Raw genomic sequence first — 16804 nt, 5'->3', positions numbered from 1 at the left:
ATTAGAAAACCACTTGGGAGAAGAAAACTTCAGGTTTTGATTGGTTAATTAATTGTGCGGAAAGACAGCCATGTTTCACAGCCCCCAAAGGTCATTCAGCTGCACATGCTTCACTCCATCTATTATGAGAAAAAGGCAAATGACCCAAAAGAAAGAATATTTTTCAACAAAGTAAGTTCTAGGTTCCCAGCTGGGATCACTACCCATTTGGGCCATTTCTAGCATGGTCATTGTCTACCTTTGCTTCTGCCAGATCTCTAACATGTCACGATAATTGATGGAATGCAACAGAATGGAAAAAAAAATTATTGAGTCTTTGCTATGTGCCATCCTCAGTGCTAAGCACTAGCAATACCAAGAGATAAACAAAATAAACCTTTTTTTCCCCACAAACTTACATTGAAATTAGGAAAAATCATATGAGAAGTTTTAGCTACAGGGCAAATGGAAAAGCCCAGTTGGCAGGGTTTATCATTCTAAAGGTCAAAGTGGAGTAGGGTGCTGGTTTACATCCCATAGGGTGGAGTACAGAAGGGAATGTGTTTTAACAAAACAACATTATGAGGTAGGTGCTATTATTATCCTCCCTTTATAGCTGAAGAAAATAAGACAATTAGAGACTGACTTGCCAGAATAGCATAGTTGTTAAGCACCTGCAGCTAGACTTGAACTTCCTCACTCTACATTCAGCATTTTATCCACTGCTCCACCAGCTGCCTCGGACTTCAGCTGTGAACACATTCCCATGCATAGTGGAAAGTAGGCAGTGGGGTTAGGACAAAGACCAGAAAGGCTCCCTGCAGTTTGCTCAGTTAGGCCCCCTAGAACCTATTGGTTTCTTCATAGTTTTAGGTGTATTAGAGAAGGAAAGAGAAAAAAAGTGTTGTCAATGCTAAGTTTGAGAAACCTGAGGCCAAGTTCCAGTTTCTTTGTCTTAGCTTGTATACTTCTTGTATCACACATAACTGCCACTTATATGGCTCCTGGCTCTGAAGTGCCTTCTCTCATAATAATCTTTACTGTACTACCTCACCCCTTCTAAACCAGTTTTTATTCCTTATCATGGACTTCATTCAAGGTTATCCTTCCCTACTGCCCCATTAATCTTCAAAATGTGACCCAGAATCATTAAGAAAAAAGCATCTATAATTATCGGTACACTATGTTTAAGAAGGAAAAAAAGTGTAGTATACATTAAAAAGAACTAGTCAATAATAAGTTGATATAAAAGTTATTGAGTTATTGAAATTATTCCCTAGATACTCAGAAGACTTGACCATCCAGAAAAATTAACTTCTAGTTGCAAAATTTTTACTGGATCTTCACATAATATTCTAGTTATATTGACAAACTGTTGGCAAGAGTATGAACGCAAATTAGCATCTAATTCATATTCAAGATTTCCTATTTGTGGTTTTGTTTCCATGGAATGTATGAGGAACTTAATGGAATTGGATTAGAAAAGTTGAAATTGTCATTTCACTTAAGTTTTCTTTTACTCAATATAATTATTCCCATTTGCCATTTGAAGTGTATCCAAATTCTTCTCATGATGCCAAAATTTTTAATTGTTTCTGTGAAATCACAGAATTCTTGAATTTTAGTTTCTATTTAGCTTACTAAGTAGACTGTCCCAGATTCTTGAGCATGTGCCCATTGGCTGCCTACAGCTACCTTACAGAGGCTTCTGAACTATCCAGTTACATACTTATCACATTCTTTCACACCAGACTTTTTTATTGTGTATATGTACATATATATGTATGTATGTATATATATATATGTACATATATGCTTTATATTTAAAAAAATATTTATCTTTTCTTTTTAACATTTTAGTTGTAAAATTTTGATTTCTACATTTTGTCCCTCCCTCCTATACTCACACAAACCATCTGAAAAGGCAACTAATATGGTATTAAGTATACATGAGAAATTATAAAAAACGTATTTCCATATTTGCCATATTGCAAAACAAAGGAAAGAAAGTGTGAAAGAAAATGTGAAAGAAAGAAGTATAAAAGAAAATATTAAAGGGAGGAAGGAAAGAAAGAAGGAAGGAAGAAAAGAAGGAAGAAAAAATAAAAATTAAAATAAAAACATTATACTTAGAATTCACTATGAAGTTTTTGGAATTGTCTTGGATCATTTTATTGATCAGTGTCCATGTCTTTCAAAACTGATCATTGTTACAACACTGCTGTTACTGTGCACAACAATCTCCTCATTCTTCTCACTTTACTTTGCATCAGTTCATACAGTTTTTTTTTCTGAAACCACCCTTCTTTCCATTTTTTACAACACAATAGTACTCCATCACAATCATTTACAACTTTTTTCAGTCATTCCCTAATTGATAAGCATTCTCTCAATTTCAAATTCTTTCCCAATATCTGGATCTTATCCAATGTATCTTGTCTTCTTATTATGTGACCAAATTATTTAAGCTTCAGCTTCAGGATGTGACCCTCTAATGAATGGTCTGAATTAATTTCTTTAAGTACTGACTGATTTGGTCTCCTTGAGGTCCAAGAAACATTCAAAAGTCTCCTCCAGCACCACAATTTGAAAGTGTATAATCTTTGGTGCTCAGCTTTTCTTATAATACAATTCTCACAGTCATACATTACTACCAGAAAACCATAGCTTTGACTATGTAGACTTTTGTTAGAAAGGTAATATATCCACTTTTAAGTATCCTGTTCAGATTTGCCATAGCTTTCCTTTCAAGAAACAAACATCTTAATTTCGTGGCTGCAGCCACCATCTGTAGTGATCTTCGAGACCAAAAATACAAAATCTGACACTGCTTCCATTTCTTCTTCCTCTTCTTACCAGGAAGTGAGGGACCAGTTGCCAAGATCTTACTTTTTTAATGTTAAGCTTCAAGCCAGCATTTGCACTCTCCTCTTCCACCTTCATCAAGAAGGTTTTTAATTCCTCTTCATTTTCTTCCCTCAGAATAATATCTTCTGCATATCTGGCATTGCTGATATTTCTCCTGGCAACCTTAATTCTAGCTTTGGATTACTTCAGCTTAGCAATTCACATATTGTATTTTCCAAATAGTCCAAATAAATAAGATGTTTATATACAACCTTGTCATACTCCATTTCTGATCTTAGACCAATTAGTTTTTTCATGTTTGTTTCTAACTATTCCTTCTTGGATTTCTGGTACTTCTGTCTCTTTGAAGACTTGCCACATTTTGTTGTTATACACATAGTCAAGAGATTTAATGTAGTCAACAAAGTAGAAGTACATGTTTTTCTGGAATTCTCTTGCTTTCTCCATAATGCAGCGAATGTTGGCAATTTGGTCTCTAGTTCCTCTGCCTCTTTGAAACCAGCCTACTCTTCTGGTAATTCTAGGTTCAGATATTGCTGAATATCAAGCTATCTGAATAGCTTGTAGAATCTTAAGCACAACCTTGCTGGCATGTGAAATGAGCACAACTGTTTGGTACTTTGAACATGACTTGGCATTACTTTTCTTTAGTACTTTTAGTTCTTTAGATATTTTCCAATCCAGTGGCCACTGATAAATTTTTCAAATTTTCTGGCATATTAAGTGCAGCACTTGAACAGCCTCTAGGTTTGCACTCACTCCAGTGTTACAGACCTCTCCTATTGACCTTCTGAATTGTCTTAAATTGTATAGATGTCTCCCTCTGACATTCTGTTGGCTCTGCTGCTCCAAAATTTGATTCAGATGTTTTAAGATTGCTTCTTTTTAACTATGACATAGATTGTAGTATAACCTATAGATTGGTTATTATTATGGCACAAGCTATTTTTCTCATAGTTTGGCTACACGTTGGAGCCATTTACAGAAGCTAGGTGATATAGTATACAGTGGGTAGTCTTGTGGTCAAGAAGATCCAGGATGGATTCCTTAGTCACTTATTGTAGTTATAACCCTGGTTAAAATTGCCTTAGTAGCTAAATCTTAAGGATTGTTGTGAGGATCAAAAGGCATAACAGACATAAAGGACTTTTCAATCTTTAACATGTCAGGTAAATTTTGGCCATTCATTATAATTCATTGAAACAAAGACACACACACACACATCACTCAATTCTTTTCTCTTTTTCTTTCCTTTTCTTATTAATTTATTTTTAGTTTTCAACATTCATTTCCATAAGATTTTGAGTTCCAAATTGTCTTTCCATCTCTCTCCTCTCCCTACCACAACATGGCACACATTCTGATTACCCCTTCTCTCAGATCGCCGTCCCTTCTATTACCCCAGGCACCCCCCCTCTCATTTTCCTCTTCCTCAGTATTGTCTTGTGGGGCAAAATAGATTTCTATACCCTATTGCCTGTGTATCTTATTTCCCAGTTGCTTGTAAAAACAATATTTAACTTTAGTTTTTAAAACTTTGAGTTCCAAATTCTCTTCCTTCTTCCTTCCCTACTCATCTTCATTGAGAAGGCAAGCCTGTTATGCCTGTGTAGTTATGCAAAACCCTTCCATAATAATCATGTTGTCAAAAACTATATTTTCCTCCATCCTATTCTACAACCCTCCAAAATTCTGACTACCCCTCACCCAATTTGCCCTCCTTTCTATCATCCCCCTTATCCTCTTCCCTCCACTTTCCTGTGGGGTAAGATAACCAACTGAGTGTGTATGTTGTTCACTCTTTAAGTCAAATCTGATGATAGTAAGGTTCACTAATTCCCTCTCACCTCCCTCCTCTTCCCCTCCATTGTAAAAGCTTTTTCTTTCCTCTACCATAATACTGAGAGAGGTCTCATGAGTTACAAATATCATCTTTCCATGTAGGAATGCAAACCATTCAACTTAAATAAGTCCCTTATTATTTTTTTCCTATTTAACTTTTCATGCTTCTCTTGAGTCTTGTAATTGAGGGTCAAATTTTCTATTCAGCTGTGGTCTTTTTGGGAATAATGCTTGAAAGTCCTCTGTTTCACTGAATGTCTATTTTCCCCCTGACATATTATACTCAGTTTTGCTGGTTAGGTGATTCTTGGTTTTAATCCTAGCTTCTTTGACCTCCAGAATACTATTTTCCAAGTCCTCCAAATCCTAAATGCAGAAGCTGTTAAATCCTGTGTTATCCTGATTGTGTTTCTACAATACTCCAATTGTTTCTTTCTGGCTGCTTGCAATATTTTCTCCTTGACATGGGAACTCTGGAATTTGGCTACAATATTGCTAAGAATTTTCCTTTTAGGAATCTCTTTTAAGGTACAACTGGTGAATTCTTTCAATTTTACCCTCTGGTTCTAGAACATTACAGAAGTTTTCCTTGATAAATTCTTGAAAGATGATATCTATGCTCTTTTTTTGATCATGGCTTTCAGGTAGTCCAGTAATTTTTAAATTCTCTCTCCTGGATTGATTTTCTAGGGCAGTGGTTTTTCCAATGAGATATTCCACGTTGTCTTCTATTTTTTTCATTATTTTGCTTCTGTTTCATAATTTCTTGATTTCTCATAAAGTCATTAGCTTCCATTTGCTCCATTCTACTTTTGAAGGAATTATTTTCTTCAGTGTGCATTTGGGCCTTCTTTTCCATTGGGCCAGTTCTGGTTTTTAAGGTATTCTTCTTCTCATTGGCTTTTTGGATCACTTTTGCCATTTGGCTTAGTCTATTTTTTAAGGTGTTATTTTCTTCAGTATTTTTAGGCATCCTTTAGCAAATTGTTGACTCATTTTTCATGCTTTTCTTGCATCACTCTCTTTTCTCTTTCAAATTTTTCTTCTGATTCTCTTACTTGATTTTCAAAATCCTTTTTGAGTTCTTCCATGGTCTGCAACAAATTCATATTTTTTTGGAGGTTTTTGATGAAGGAGCTTTGACTTTGCCATCTTCTTCTAGTTGTATGTTTTGATCTTCTTTGTCAGCATAGTAAGATTTTGTAGTCTGGGTTTTTTTTCACAGTGTTTGCTCATTTTCCTAGTCAAATACTTCAATTTCTAACTTTTCTAACTAACAATTTCTAACAGAGTCCTAAGGTAGGACTCTGCTTCCAGTGGGTGTAGAGATGGGAGTGGGGGGTGGGTGGGTATTCTATCCCAAGCTTCAGGGGTTTTATACAGCTGTTTTCAAAGATACTTCTAGGGACCTGTAAATTTTTAGCTCTTCAAAGGTGGTATGATCAAAAAAGAGATGTTTACTCCTTTCCTGCCTGTGTTCTGATCTGTGAGTGACCACAAACACTCTTTTCTGACTTAGAACTATGAGGAGGATTCCATTTCCACCACAGCCACAAGCTCTGCCACACTGGTGCTCCTGCCTCACCCCATGACTGCCCCCAAGGACTGTGACCATATCTAAACAGGGCAAAGCAAGAGAATACTATCTCAGTGCTACCTCCTCCACCTCCATAGGACTGGGGCAGTACTGAACTCCTCCCTCACAGAGGTCGACATTCCCACTGACCTTCTATGTTGTCTTTGATATTTGTGCATTGAGAATGCTAGAATCTGCCACAGCTGCCAGTGATTCAGTCCCCTGAGTCCTGCTGCAGTCCCATCTGTGAGAGCACAGCCCATGCTGGACTGCACTCTGTTGTCATTTTGTAGGTTCTGTAGCTCTAGAATTTGTTTAGAGTAATTTTTAAAGGTATTTGGAAGGGTTTGGGGAAAAGCTCCGGCAAGTACTTGCTATTACTCTTCCATCTTGGCTTCCCCTCCAGAAGTTACTCAACTTTTCTTTGATAGATATATCAAATTTTTCCTCACCTTTCATTTTATTCTGCTCAGGTTCTCAATAAAACATCAGTTCATCTGTTTTAGTTTACTGAAAATCACCTAGAAGCAGAAAGCTGAGAAACAATTTTTTTATCCATTGTGTCTGATGAAGGCTTCATTTCTAAAATATATAGAGAATGGAGTAAAATTTATAATAATACAATAATTCCCCAATTCTGGGGATATAGTCAAAAGAAATGAACAGGCAGTTTTCAGATGAAGAAATTAATGCTATCTATAGTCATTTAAAAATGTTCTAAATCAAAATTGATTAGAGAAATGCAAATTAAAATCTATTAGGCACTACCTCATGCTTATCAGACTAGCTAATATGACCAAAAAGGAATATGGTAAGTGTTATAGATGTAGGAAAATTGGAACAATAATGCATTGTTGGTGGAGTTCTGAAAAAAAGAAAATGCTGAATGTTGGAGATGATAAGGGAAAATTGGAACAATAATGCATTCTTGTGGAGTTGTGAACTTATCTAACCATTCTGGGAAGCAATTTGGGTATAAAACTGTGCATATCCTTTGATCCAGCAATAGCACTACTAGGTCTGTATCACAAAGAGATCATAATAAAGGGAAAAGGACCCACACGTACAAAAATATTTACAGTAGTTCTTTGCGTAGTGGCAAAAAATTGGCAATTGAGGTGATGCCCATCATTTGTGGAATGGCTGAACAGCTTGTGGGATATGAATGTAATAGAATACTATTATGCCCTAAGAAATGATGAGTAGTCCAACTGATAAATGGTCAAAGGATATGAACAGGCCATTTTCAGAGAAAGAAATTAAAGCTATATATGGTCATATGAAAAAATGCTCTATATCACTATTGATTAGAGAGATTCAAATGAAAACAACTCTGAGGTGCCACATCAGACCTATCAAGTTGACTAACATGATATGTGTTGGAGAAGATGAGAGAGTTAGAAAATTAATTCATTGCTGGTAGAGCTTTGAGCTGATCCAACAATCCAGAAGAGCAATTTGGAACCCAAAGGGCTATAAAAATGTGCATACCCTTTGAACCAGCAATATCTCTTCTAGCACTGTATCAAGAGATCATAAAAATAGGAAAAGGACCCATATGTACAAAAATTTTTATAGCAGCTCATTTTGTGGTGTCCAAGAACTGGAAATTGAAGGGATACCCTTCAATTGGGGAATGGATGAACAAGTCGTGGTATAAGAATATAATAAGAAATGACAAACAGGCAGACTTCTGAAAAACCTTGAAAGATTTATGTGAATTGATGCTGAGTGAAATGAGAAGAACCAGCAGAGCATTATACATAGTAACAGCCCCAGTGTGTGAGGACTGATTTTGATAGACTTAGTCTCTCATAGCAATGCAAAGACCTAAAACATTTCCAAAGAACTCATGATGCAAAATGCCATCCACATCCAGAGAAAGAACTATAGAATTGGAACTCAGAATGAAACAGACTATTTTCTATTTTATGTTTTGTTTTTTCTTATGATTTCTCCCATTTAATTCTTCTATGCAACATGACTAATGTGAAATTGTGTTTAATAAGAATGTATTGTAGAACCGACGTAAGATTGCAGGCCATCTCAGGGAGCGATGGGGGATAGAGGAGGAGAAAATTTACAACTTATGGAAGTGATTGTTGAAAACTGAAAACAGATAAATTAATTATTAACAACAAAAACAACAACAACAAAACAAAAGAAATGATGAACAGGCAGATTTCAGAAGGACCTAGAAAGACTTACATGAACTGATGCTGAGTGAAGTGAACAGAACCAGGATAATATTGTGCACAGTGACAGCAATATTGTATGAAGATCAACTCTGATTGACTTAGCTCTTCTCAGCAATGCAAGGATATAAGACAATTCCAAAGGATTCATGATGGAATGTGCTATCCACATCCAAAGAAAGAACTATGGAGTCTGAATGCAGATGGAAGCATACTATTTTTCCCTTTTCTGCTTTTTTATTTTCTTTTTCTCATAGTTTTTTTTTTCCTTTTATTCTGAGTCATCTTTTTACAACATGTTAATATGGAAATATATTTAATATGATTGTCTCTGTGTAGCTTTTATCAGATTGCATGCCATCATGGGGAAGCAGGAGGAAAGGGGGTAAGGGATTGGAACTCAAAAATCTTATAAATGTTGAAATCTAAAAATAAATAAAACTAAATTTAAAAAGTCATCTGGGGTCCTTTTATATCTATTTTCTCATTGCAGAAAACTGGCTGCTTTATTAATATCATGGCTACTGTGAAATGAGAGAATTTCTAAGGGACTTATGGGCCATCTCCAGTGGGAGGGCATGTTGAAATTCTGGGACTAGTAGCATTTATGGTATAGGAAAAACTGATCTCCTTAAAATAAGAAACAATTAAGAAATGTCCATCACTGCCTCTATATACAATATATATCCAGCTCTTTAAGAATCCCAGCTGAGCCCTGGAATTATGAGATCTTACCATTTCCTTGAAAATAAAGAAGAATGTATATAGAAGCAAGTAGATTGTCATAATGATAGAAGTGTAACAAAAGACATATAATGACAGTATGAGGGAAAGTATAACCCAGTAAGTAGTGGGGTAAATTAATTGTTTCTCCAGTGGATTGCATTTGTCCTTTGACATTGACCAAAATGAATCTTTTCAGCCAGTAAAAATAGTCTAATAATTTCTTCACACTTGCTTTTTCATAATTTGTTCACGTAGAGATAATGAAATATATTCTGTTCAAATAAAGGGAAATCTACTGGTAGTGAAAGGTTTAATAAAAAGTAATAGGAAATTTCACTTGAAACTTCTTGACTTTATATCTGGATATGTTTGTATGCATGTGTGTATGTGCATATGCATATGTGTGAATGACAGCAGACCTGTGATGTTATCATCATACCAAATTGCAGACGTAGTATTAAAGACTTGCCTAAGGCTCTAAATGGTTAATGACTGACTGTGATCACAAAGCATATATGTCACAGACAGGATTTTACCAGAGATCTTCCTGACTCCAAAGCCATCCCTTTATCCACTGCACTTTACTGATTTTCACAAATTATGTTACTGACCTGGAAAATCTGCCTGAAAGATCCAAATTTTTCATTGTATTATTTGCCACCTTTAATCTTTTGTTGTTGTTCTGTTTGTGTCCTACTCTTTGTGATTCCATGTGAGGTTTTCTTGGTAAAGATAATGGAGGGGTTTGATATTTCTTCCTCTAGCTCATTTTACAGATACAAAAAGGTTTAAGTGACTTCCTCAGGGTCATATAGCTAGTAAGTTCCTGAAGATTTGAACTCAGAAAGACGAGTCTTCCTGACTGTAGGTCCAGAGTTCTATACATTGTGCCACTTAGTTGTCCTTTGTCTTTATTCTAAAAAAGTACAATATATCTTAAGTTTTATTTTCTGTTTGGGTTTCCATTTCCTAGGAATTACTCTCACCTAGCTCCTTCTTTTCTCCTCTGCTTCCCCACAAAATGCATAGAGATAAAACAGATACATGGCTCTTTTACCTAGTTCCTTCCTTGTTTCTCCCTCTTTGAGATCTCCTGGAAGGTCAGAACTGGGCAAGATATAACGTTGTGAGACAATCTGAAATCTACAGTCAAGGTCATGAGATACGGCTGCCCTCTGCTATCTTGTGGGAACTGTTCTATCTCACCTGAATGGAAAGCCCCACTGACCAATACTTTTACTTCTAGCTCCCAATGGACATAAATATATTTTTCTACAATGGACGTATTTGGATAACTCAGCATGGAGGCAATGTCTTTTGTTTTGTTTGTCATTTGTTTCCTATGCCTTGACTTGTTTTTGCCACAGGTACTTGATGGGTGGAGATTCTAATATGACTACGTGTAACAATCTGTAATTTCAGGTAGCTGTCCTAAATATGAAAGTTGTTTCTTCAGGGCTAATGGCAAAAGATTGGAAAGTTGCTTGTCTTTTACTCAATCTTTTGTAGCCTTTAGTCAATGCCTCTAAACTGCTAATCGTGAGTGTGTGTGTGTGTGTGTGTGTGTGTGTGTGTGTGTGTATGTGTGTGTGTGAGAGAGACAGAGAGAGAGAGAGAGAGAGAGAGAGAGAGAGAGAGAGAGAGAGAGAGAGAGAGAGAGAGAGAGAGAGAAAGTGTTCAGACCTATCCTTTAATAAAATTTCCTTGGCAGATGCATGGATCATGGTTTGGATAAGGGAGAGATGATAGAGGAAAAAATGAGGTGGTAGCTATGTAAGTGGAAAGACATAGATATGTACTAATTTACAATGTATCCAGTCAGCATCACTGGATGATTTCTTCTAAATCCTTTCAGCAGCACATGAGTAGAAGCAGAGGTAACAAATAGTAGGAGCAATTCAGGCCTGGGATTTGGCAAGGAATGAGTAAAGAATGGATAAGGGAACAAGGGATTCAAGGGCAGGACTTAGTGTGCAATTCAATTGGTTCAATAAGGAGTTGAGACTGGGAGGAAGGGGAGTGTAACCAGGACAGAGTGATATCAAAGGGAAATATTGACTGGTGGAGGAGTAGAGGATTATAGTGTGGAAAAGGAACAGCTTTAGAAGGAATAAGGCAATAGGGAATAATGGAATGATAGTAGATCATGATCAGTTATTACAGCTTCAAAGTTCTTAATTGGAAAAATGGAACATTTGTTAGCGATGGCAAGATCAAGGGTGTGACCCTCCCCGTATGTGATTGAGGTGAAATGAAGAGTAGTTTATGAGAGTTGAGTAGATCGAGGAACTCAGAGGTGAGGATATTTCCAGGTAAAACACCTATTTTGAAGTGCCTTATTAAGAGGTCAAAAGGGTGAGGTAGAAAATGAGACCATCTGCCAAGCAGTAATCTCACTGAGAAATTATATTACATATATGATAAACTTGGGTGGAGGTAAGTGTGCTTTCTACCATTTTTTATGTGTCAGTATATATGTAGGTTAATGTGTATCATATAGGAAAATTATATATTACCTAATTGGGACTAGGGAAGAGGGCTGTTATGGTGAATGTCCAGGTAAGAAAACTCCCTCTACCAATGTAGAAAGGCACTTTCTCTGTAATTTTCTGATATATACCAGCTATATTACACTACCCAGTGTCACACAGCCAGAATTTATTATAGATAGACTTGAGCTCAGGTCTTATTGACTTCTTCCAGATTGACTCTCTAACCACTACCTCTATCAATTAATCAATAAACATTTATTAAGCTCCTAGTATGTGCTAGACACTATGCTAAAAGAGGATACAAAAAGAAGCAAAAGGCAGCCCCTGCCATCATGGAGCTTATAATCGAATGGGCGAGACAACATACAAACAATATATTAAAAGCAAGCTGTGTATAGCATTAACTGAAGGAGGAAAATCACTAGAATTAAGAGGGGTTAGGGAAAGCTTTTTGTAGGAGGTAGATTTTAGCTTATACTTAAGAAAAAAACCTGGGAGGTTTTATATATATATATATATATATATATATATATATATATATATATATATACACACACACACACACACACACACACACACATCTATGTATATGTTGTACATATGTGTATATGTAAAATAGGCATATATGCATGTTTAGATGTACATACATTTACATATTTTAATATAGTATGTAGTGTTTGTATGTATATGTGTCTATATCATATGAAATTTATTTTATTTTTTATTTCTTGCATTTTTCTTGAGACTGTTTCCACACTATTTTCTCAAAAAATTCTTCATAAAATAAGAAATATACAGTTTATTAAGTTGTACATCATTTTGTTCTGTTTGTTTTATTCTGTTTTGTTTATGTTTCTTTACTATCATCCTGTAAGGCAGTTAGTTTCTCACACATAGGACCTTCAAAGTTTCACCTTCAGAACAGTCAGGCAAAGACAAATTGACACAGCAGGAAGGGACAGCTTCTCTTTCTCTCTCTCTACGGCTCAAGAGGAGAAATGGACATTGCTTCTCTCTAATCTGTTAAATCACATCTGAGTTAACTCTCATGTGGATTTTCATTTTGACAAGATAGATGGCAACAGAAGCACAATTATATAGATTTTCACATTTATTCCTATTTACCAAGGCACAAAGGGCCAAAGCTACCTGATTTGGTAACATAAAGCACCTTGTCACTCTGTCCCTAAGTATGAAAGTGTATGGGAACTGGATGCTGTCATATTCCCCTGGAATATTTTACTGATTCATTGGTCTGAGAAGCACTTTGAAATGTACAAACACACACAAAAAATTCTAGTCCAAATTTACTGGAAGGCATTCTTTTATTTTCTGCTTCAGTATAGTTGTTTTAAATATACTTGGTTCTTGTTAAGGTTTATAAAGTCATTTCTAACTTAGCTAAATAGTTTTGCCGCTACTTGTGATATGTTTACAAGGATCCATACTTACTTTCTTGTCTAATACTCATTATTGTATGTTGACAAAACATCTATACATCTACGGTTGTATAGTGGCTTTTGTTTTGTTTTTCTGTGAGAAGCTAACTATCTTGTAAGAAAATCAAAATTTCATTTTAGTGGCCTTATCATTACTTTCTAAATAAATCATCTCCAAAGAGGGACTCCAAGAAAAGGGGTCATAACATGACCCCAAGTAATGTGTAATCAATTAGAGGATAGAAATGTGAGTTATATCAAACCCTTTCCATTATAAGAAATCTTAGCTCTTGTCTCCAATGCAATCATGCCTATATTTATTCCACAACACTCCCCCATGCGATCCTCTTCCTCTGCTATATGCGCTCTTGATTTCTCCCTTCTGATGTGGCTGTTATATCTTCAAACCAGTTTAATGTCCATACAATTAAAATTGGGAAAATCCCTACCCATCAGCCCTGCTCTCTGACGATCCTCCATGATATCATAGTTGTGGAATTAGTCTATAGAGGATGGATTCTGTACTACAAGTCAGTGACCTGTGAATAAGTAACCCCCACTATTCTTTTAATTTTGGGTGGGAAAGAGTGAATTATATAGGATAAGCAAACATGGGGAAGTTGTAGCAGCAGCAGCAGCAGCAACAGCATCTAGGTAGTTCAATGGATAGAAGCACTGGGTGTTAGGAAGATCAATTTTTAAATCAGGCTTCAGCAACTTAATAGATGTATGACCCAGGGCAGTTTACTTAACCTTTGGCTGCCTCAGTTACCTCACCTGTAAAATGAGGAAAATGAATAGCCCCTATTTCCCAGAGTTATTATAAGGATAAATGAGATATTTATAAAGTGCTTTGCAAACCTAAAAGTGCTGTATAAATTCTAGCTATAATCATTTTCATTATCATTATCCTCATGGTCTTTATTGCATTTTCTTTGTGGATGAATTGGAATCTGCATCCCAGATTTTATTACATTTTATTTTCCTTCAAAACCACCTCTCTTGGTCTCTGGGTCATCTCTAACTTCTTATCTCTTTTCTTCCGTATATTCAAGGAGCAGCCAAATCTCATTATTTCTCTGTCCAGCCAAATCTCATTATTTCTCTGTCTTCCAACATCTCTTGCATCTTTCTCCAATTCATATAGTCACCACTTTAGTGGTCCCTAATTTGTATACCTGATTCAAGCTTCATTCCTCTTCAATCTATCCTTCATACAAGCTGTCAAGTGAATTTCCTAAAGTGCAAGTCTGACTTTGTCACTCCCTGTCTCAATAAACTCCAGTGGCTCCCTATGAACTGTACAGTCAAATATTATTTCATCATTATCCCATCCTTTAATATTTTTGTAATGAATATATTAGTATAGTAGTACACATATAAAATTAATAAACAAACAAATTACATCTCTTGGGGGAGTTGCATGTTCAAAATGTTTTACTGATAATGGTGCATTATCAAAAGAGTATGGTGATCACTGCTGTAAACAGTTAAATTAACAGCACTTTAATAACAAAAGTTTTAAGTCAAAGGACCTGAGTCTGTCTCCTGGTTTAAGTATTTACCATCTATGAGCAAGTCTGAGGAAGCAACGACCTGATTGACAAAGGAATCTATGCCCTTTCAGATTCCAATCCTCAAGACACTTAAGGTTCCATTATGGAGCTCTTTGCTTCTGGGAACTCAGAGACTAGAGACTTTGCACTTCAGTTATCTTTTCCCTACGGGGCTCTCACTGCTGCAGGGCAATCCTTTCACTCTTCTTGGACTAACATTCTATCACATTTTCCACAGCTACTATTACAAATCTCTACCTTTCTTAGATTTTTTCCCACTACCTCATTTAAGGATGGACCTGACTCAAACCAATATTCAAATAGTTTAAAGTTGATGGTGGAATAGATCTTCCATAACTCCCTATTGTCTCTTCTCCTTAACCTCCAAATCTATCTCCCACAAACATTTCTAGCCCTATTTATTTGACCCACTTTCATACATTCTCTGGATTACTAATACTGGCCTATTCACTGTTCCTTGAATATAAAACAAATAATTTTATGCATCAATAATGTGTCTTTATAGAGATCACAATATTAATTATGACAATAAATATTAAATCTTAAAATGTATTTGTTGCAATTATTACATCACATATTTACATATTATATATATATGTGTGTGTATGTATGTACATATATATGTGTATGTAAGGACTCCTAGGCATCCCAGAGAGTTTTTAATGGATCTGTTAAGTCAAAACTATTTTTATAACACTAAAATGTTATTTACCTACTCTTTTATTTTTTTCTCAATACATCTGTGAGTGACACCAGATTTTCTTTATATACTTCAACCAAAATAGCATATTATAATAGATTCAATGCAGGAGCAGATATGAGAATACAGCTGTCTTCTATTAAGCCAAACATTAAATACATCTGCAAAATGATGTAAAACAATGTCACTAGACTAACCAAATCTTTTTCTTTCAGAAAAGACAATTATTTTTCACAAAATATGATATTCTTGATACAAAACACATGCACTGTGTTTATTATCGTTATTTTAAAGTAATCAATCAATAAATATTTTATGTGAATCAATTTTCATTTCCTATATAGTAAATATTGATAGGTATAACCCACATAAACAAAACCTCTTTGGGGTCCTCAATATTTTTTTTGCCTTTTCACTTTATTTCATACCCCCATCGTACCACCACAATAACTACTTCTTAGTTTAAACTAAAAGCCATTAGGGGTTCTGGTAAAGTATGTGTCTACTGGGAGGAAGGGGGAATGGTGTCATAGCCTGAGGTGTTGAGAAGAGAGGAGGAGACAAGTCAGCGGATGATCTTGACAGGGCTGCTGAAGTTGCTGGCTGCCTGAAGCTGCAGTTGATAGGCCATGAGGTAGATCTTGAAGCCATATAGTCTGGTCATAAATTGGTTGGCATGCTGTTTGGCTCCTTACTCAGGATGCACCATGAAGAGCATGTGGGGAAAACCAGTGTCAAAGTAAGCACCATCTGTGTGGTGGTGCCTAAATGACTTGGGGTGTAAACATCCATGCACTCAGGGCAGTACAGCTTCACCATGGCCTCACCTGGTATGTCTGACAGTCCATTGGACAACATGGGCTGGTTTTCTCAATATACACGGGGACAATGGCCAGAGTTTCCCTGCTGGTATTTTTCCAACATCTGGGCGATGTCACAGTTTGTGAGAATGTAGCAGGCTTTTAGCAGTATTTCAGCTGTCTGCTCGATCAGGTCACTATGGTTAGGGTTGTCCTCCAATTCCTCATCAGTTTCTAAGTCAAGGATCATGACTAGTGCCTGCTGATAGTGGGGCACCTGTTTGTTGAGCCCTGTGAGGTTGAAATTGTCTTGGATATAGTCTTCATCCACCTCACGGAAGAATTCATTGCCTCAAAGCCCACAAAACTATAAGATCCATGATACTTCCTCTGAGCCACTCATCTTTATGTCAACTAGTGGGGCTGGGCTGGGGAGGGAGAGGGAGAAGTTGCTCCCATGGGTGGTAGCAGTAATAGCAAAACCAAGCAGCCAAGGCAGGGACCTATGGTTGTCTAATCCCCAGTAATGGAGGGCAAATTCTGAACTTTTATCCCATTGTGAACAATTCAGTCCTATTCTGTGTCCACAGTGATATATGAGCTAGTTTGG

The 16804-nt window shown here is 36.2% G+C and overlaps 1 pseudogene; it reads right to left on the bottom strand.

Moving 5' to 3' along the window:
• Window positions 1-15959: 15959 nt before the first annotated feature.
• Window positions 15960-16597, bottom strand: LOC140509195 (casein kinase II subunit beta pseudogene; annotated as a pseudogene).
• Window positions 16598-16804: the final 207 nt, after the last annotated feature.

Source organism: Notamacropus eugenii, chromosome 5 (genome assembly GCF_028372415.1).
Source record: "Notamacropus eugenii isolate mMacEug1 chromosome 5, mMacEug1.pri_v2, whole genome shotgun sequence".
Lineage (NCBI taxonomy): Eukaryota > Metazoa > Chordata > Mammalia > Diprotodontia > Macropodidae > Notamacropus > Notamacropus eugenii.
This window is presented reverse-complemented; position numbering and strand designations above follow the sequence as displayed.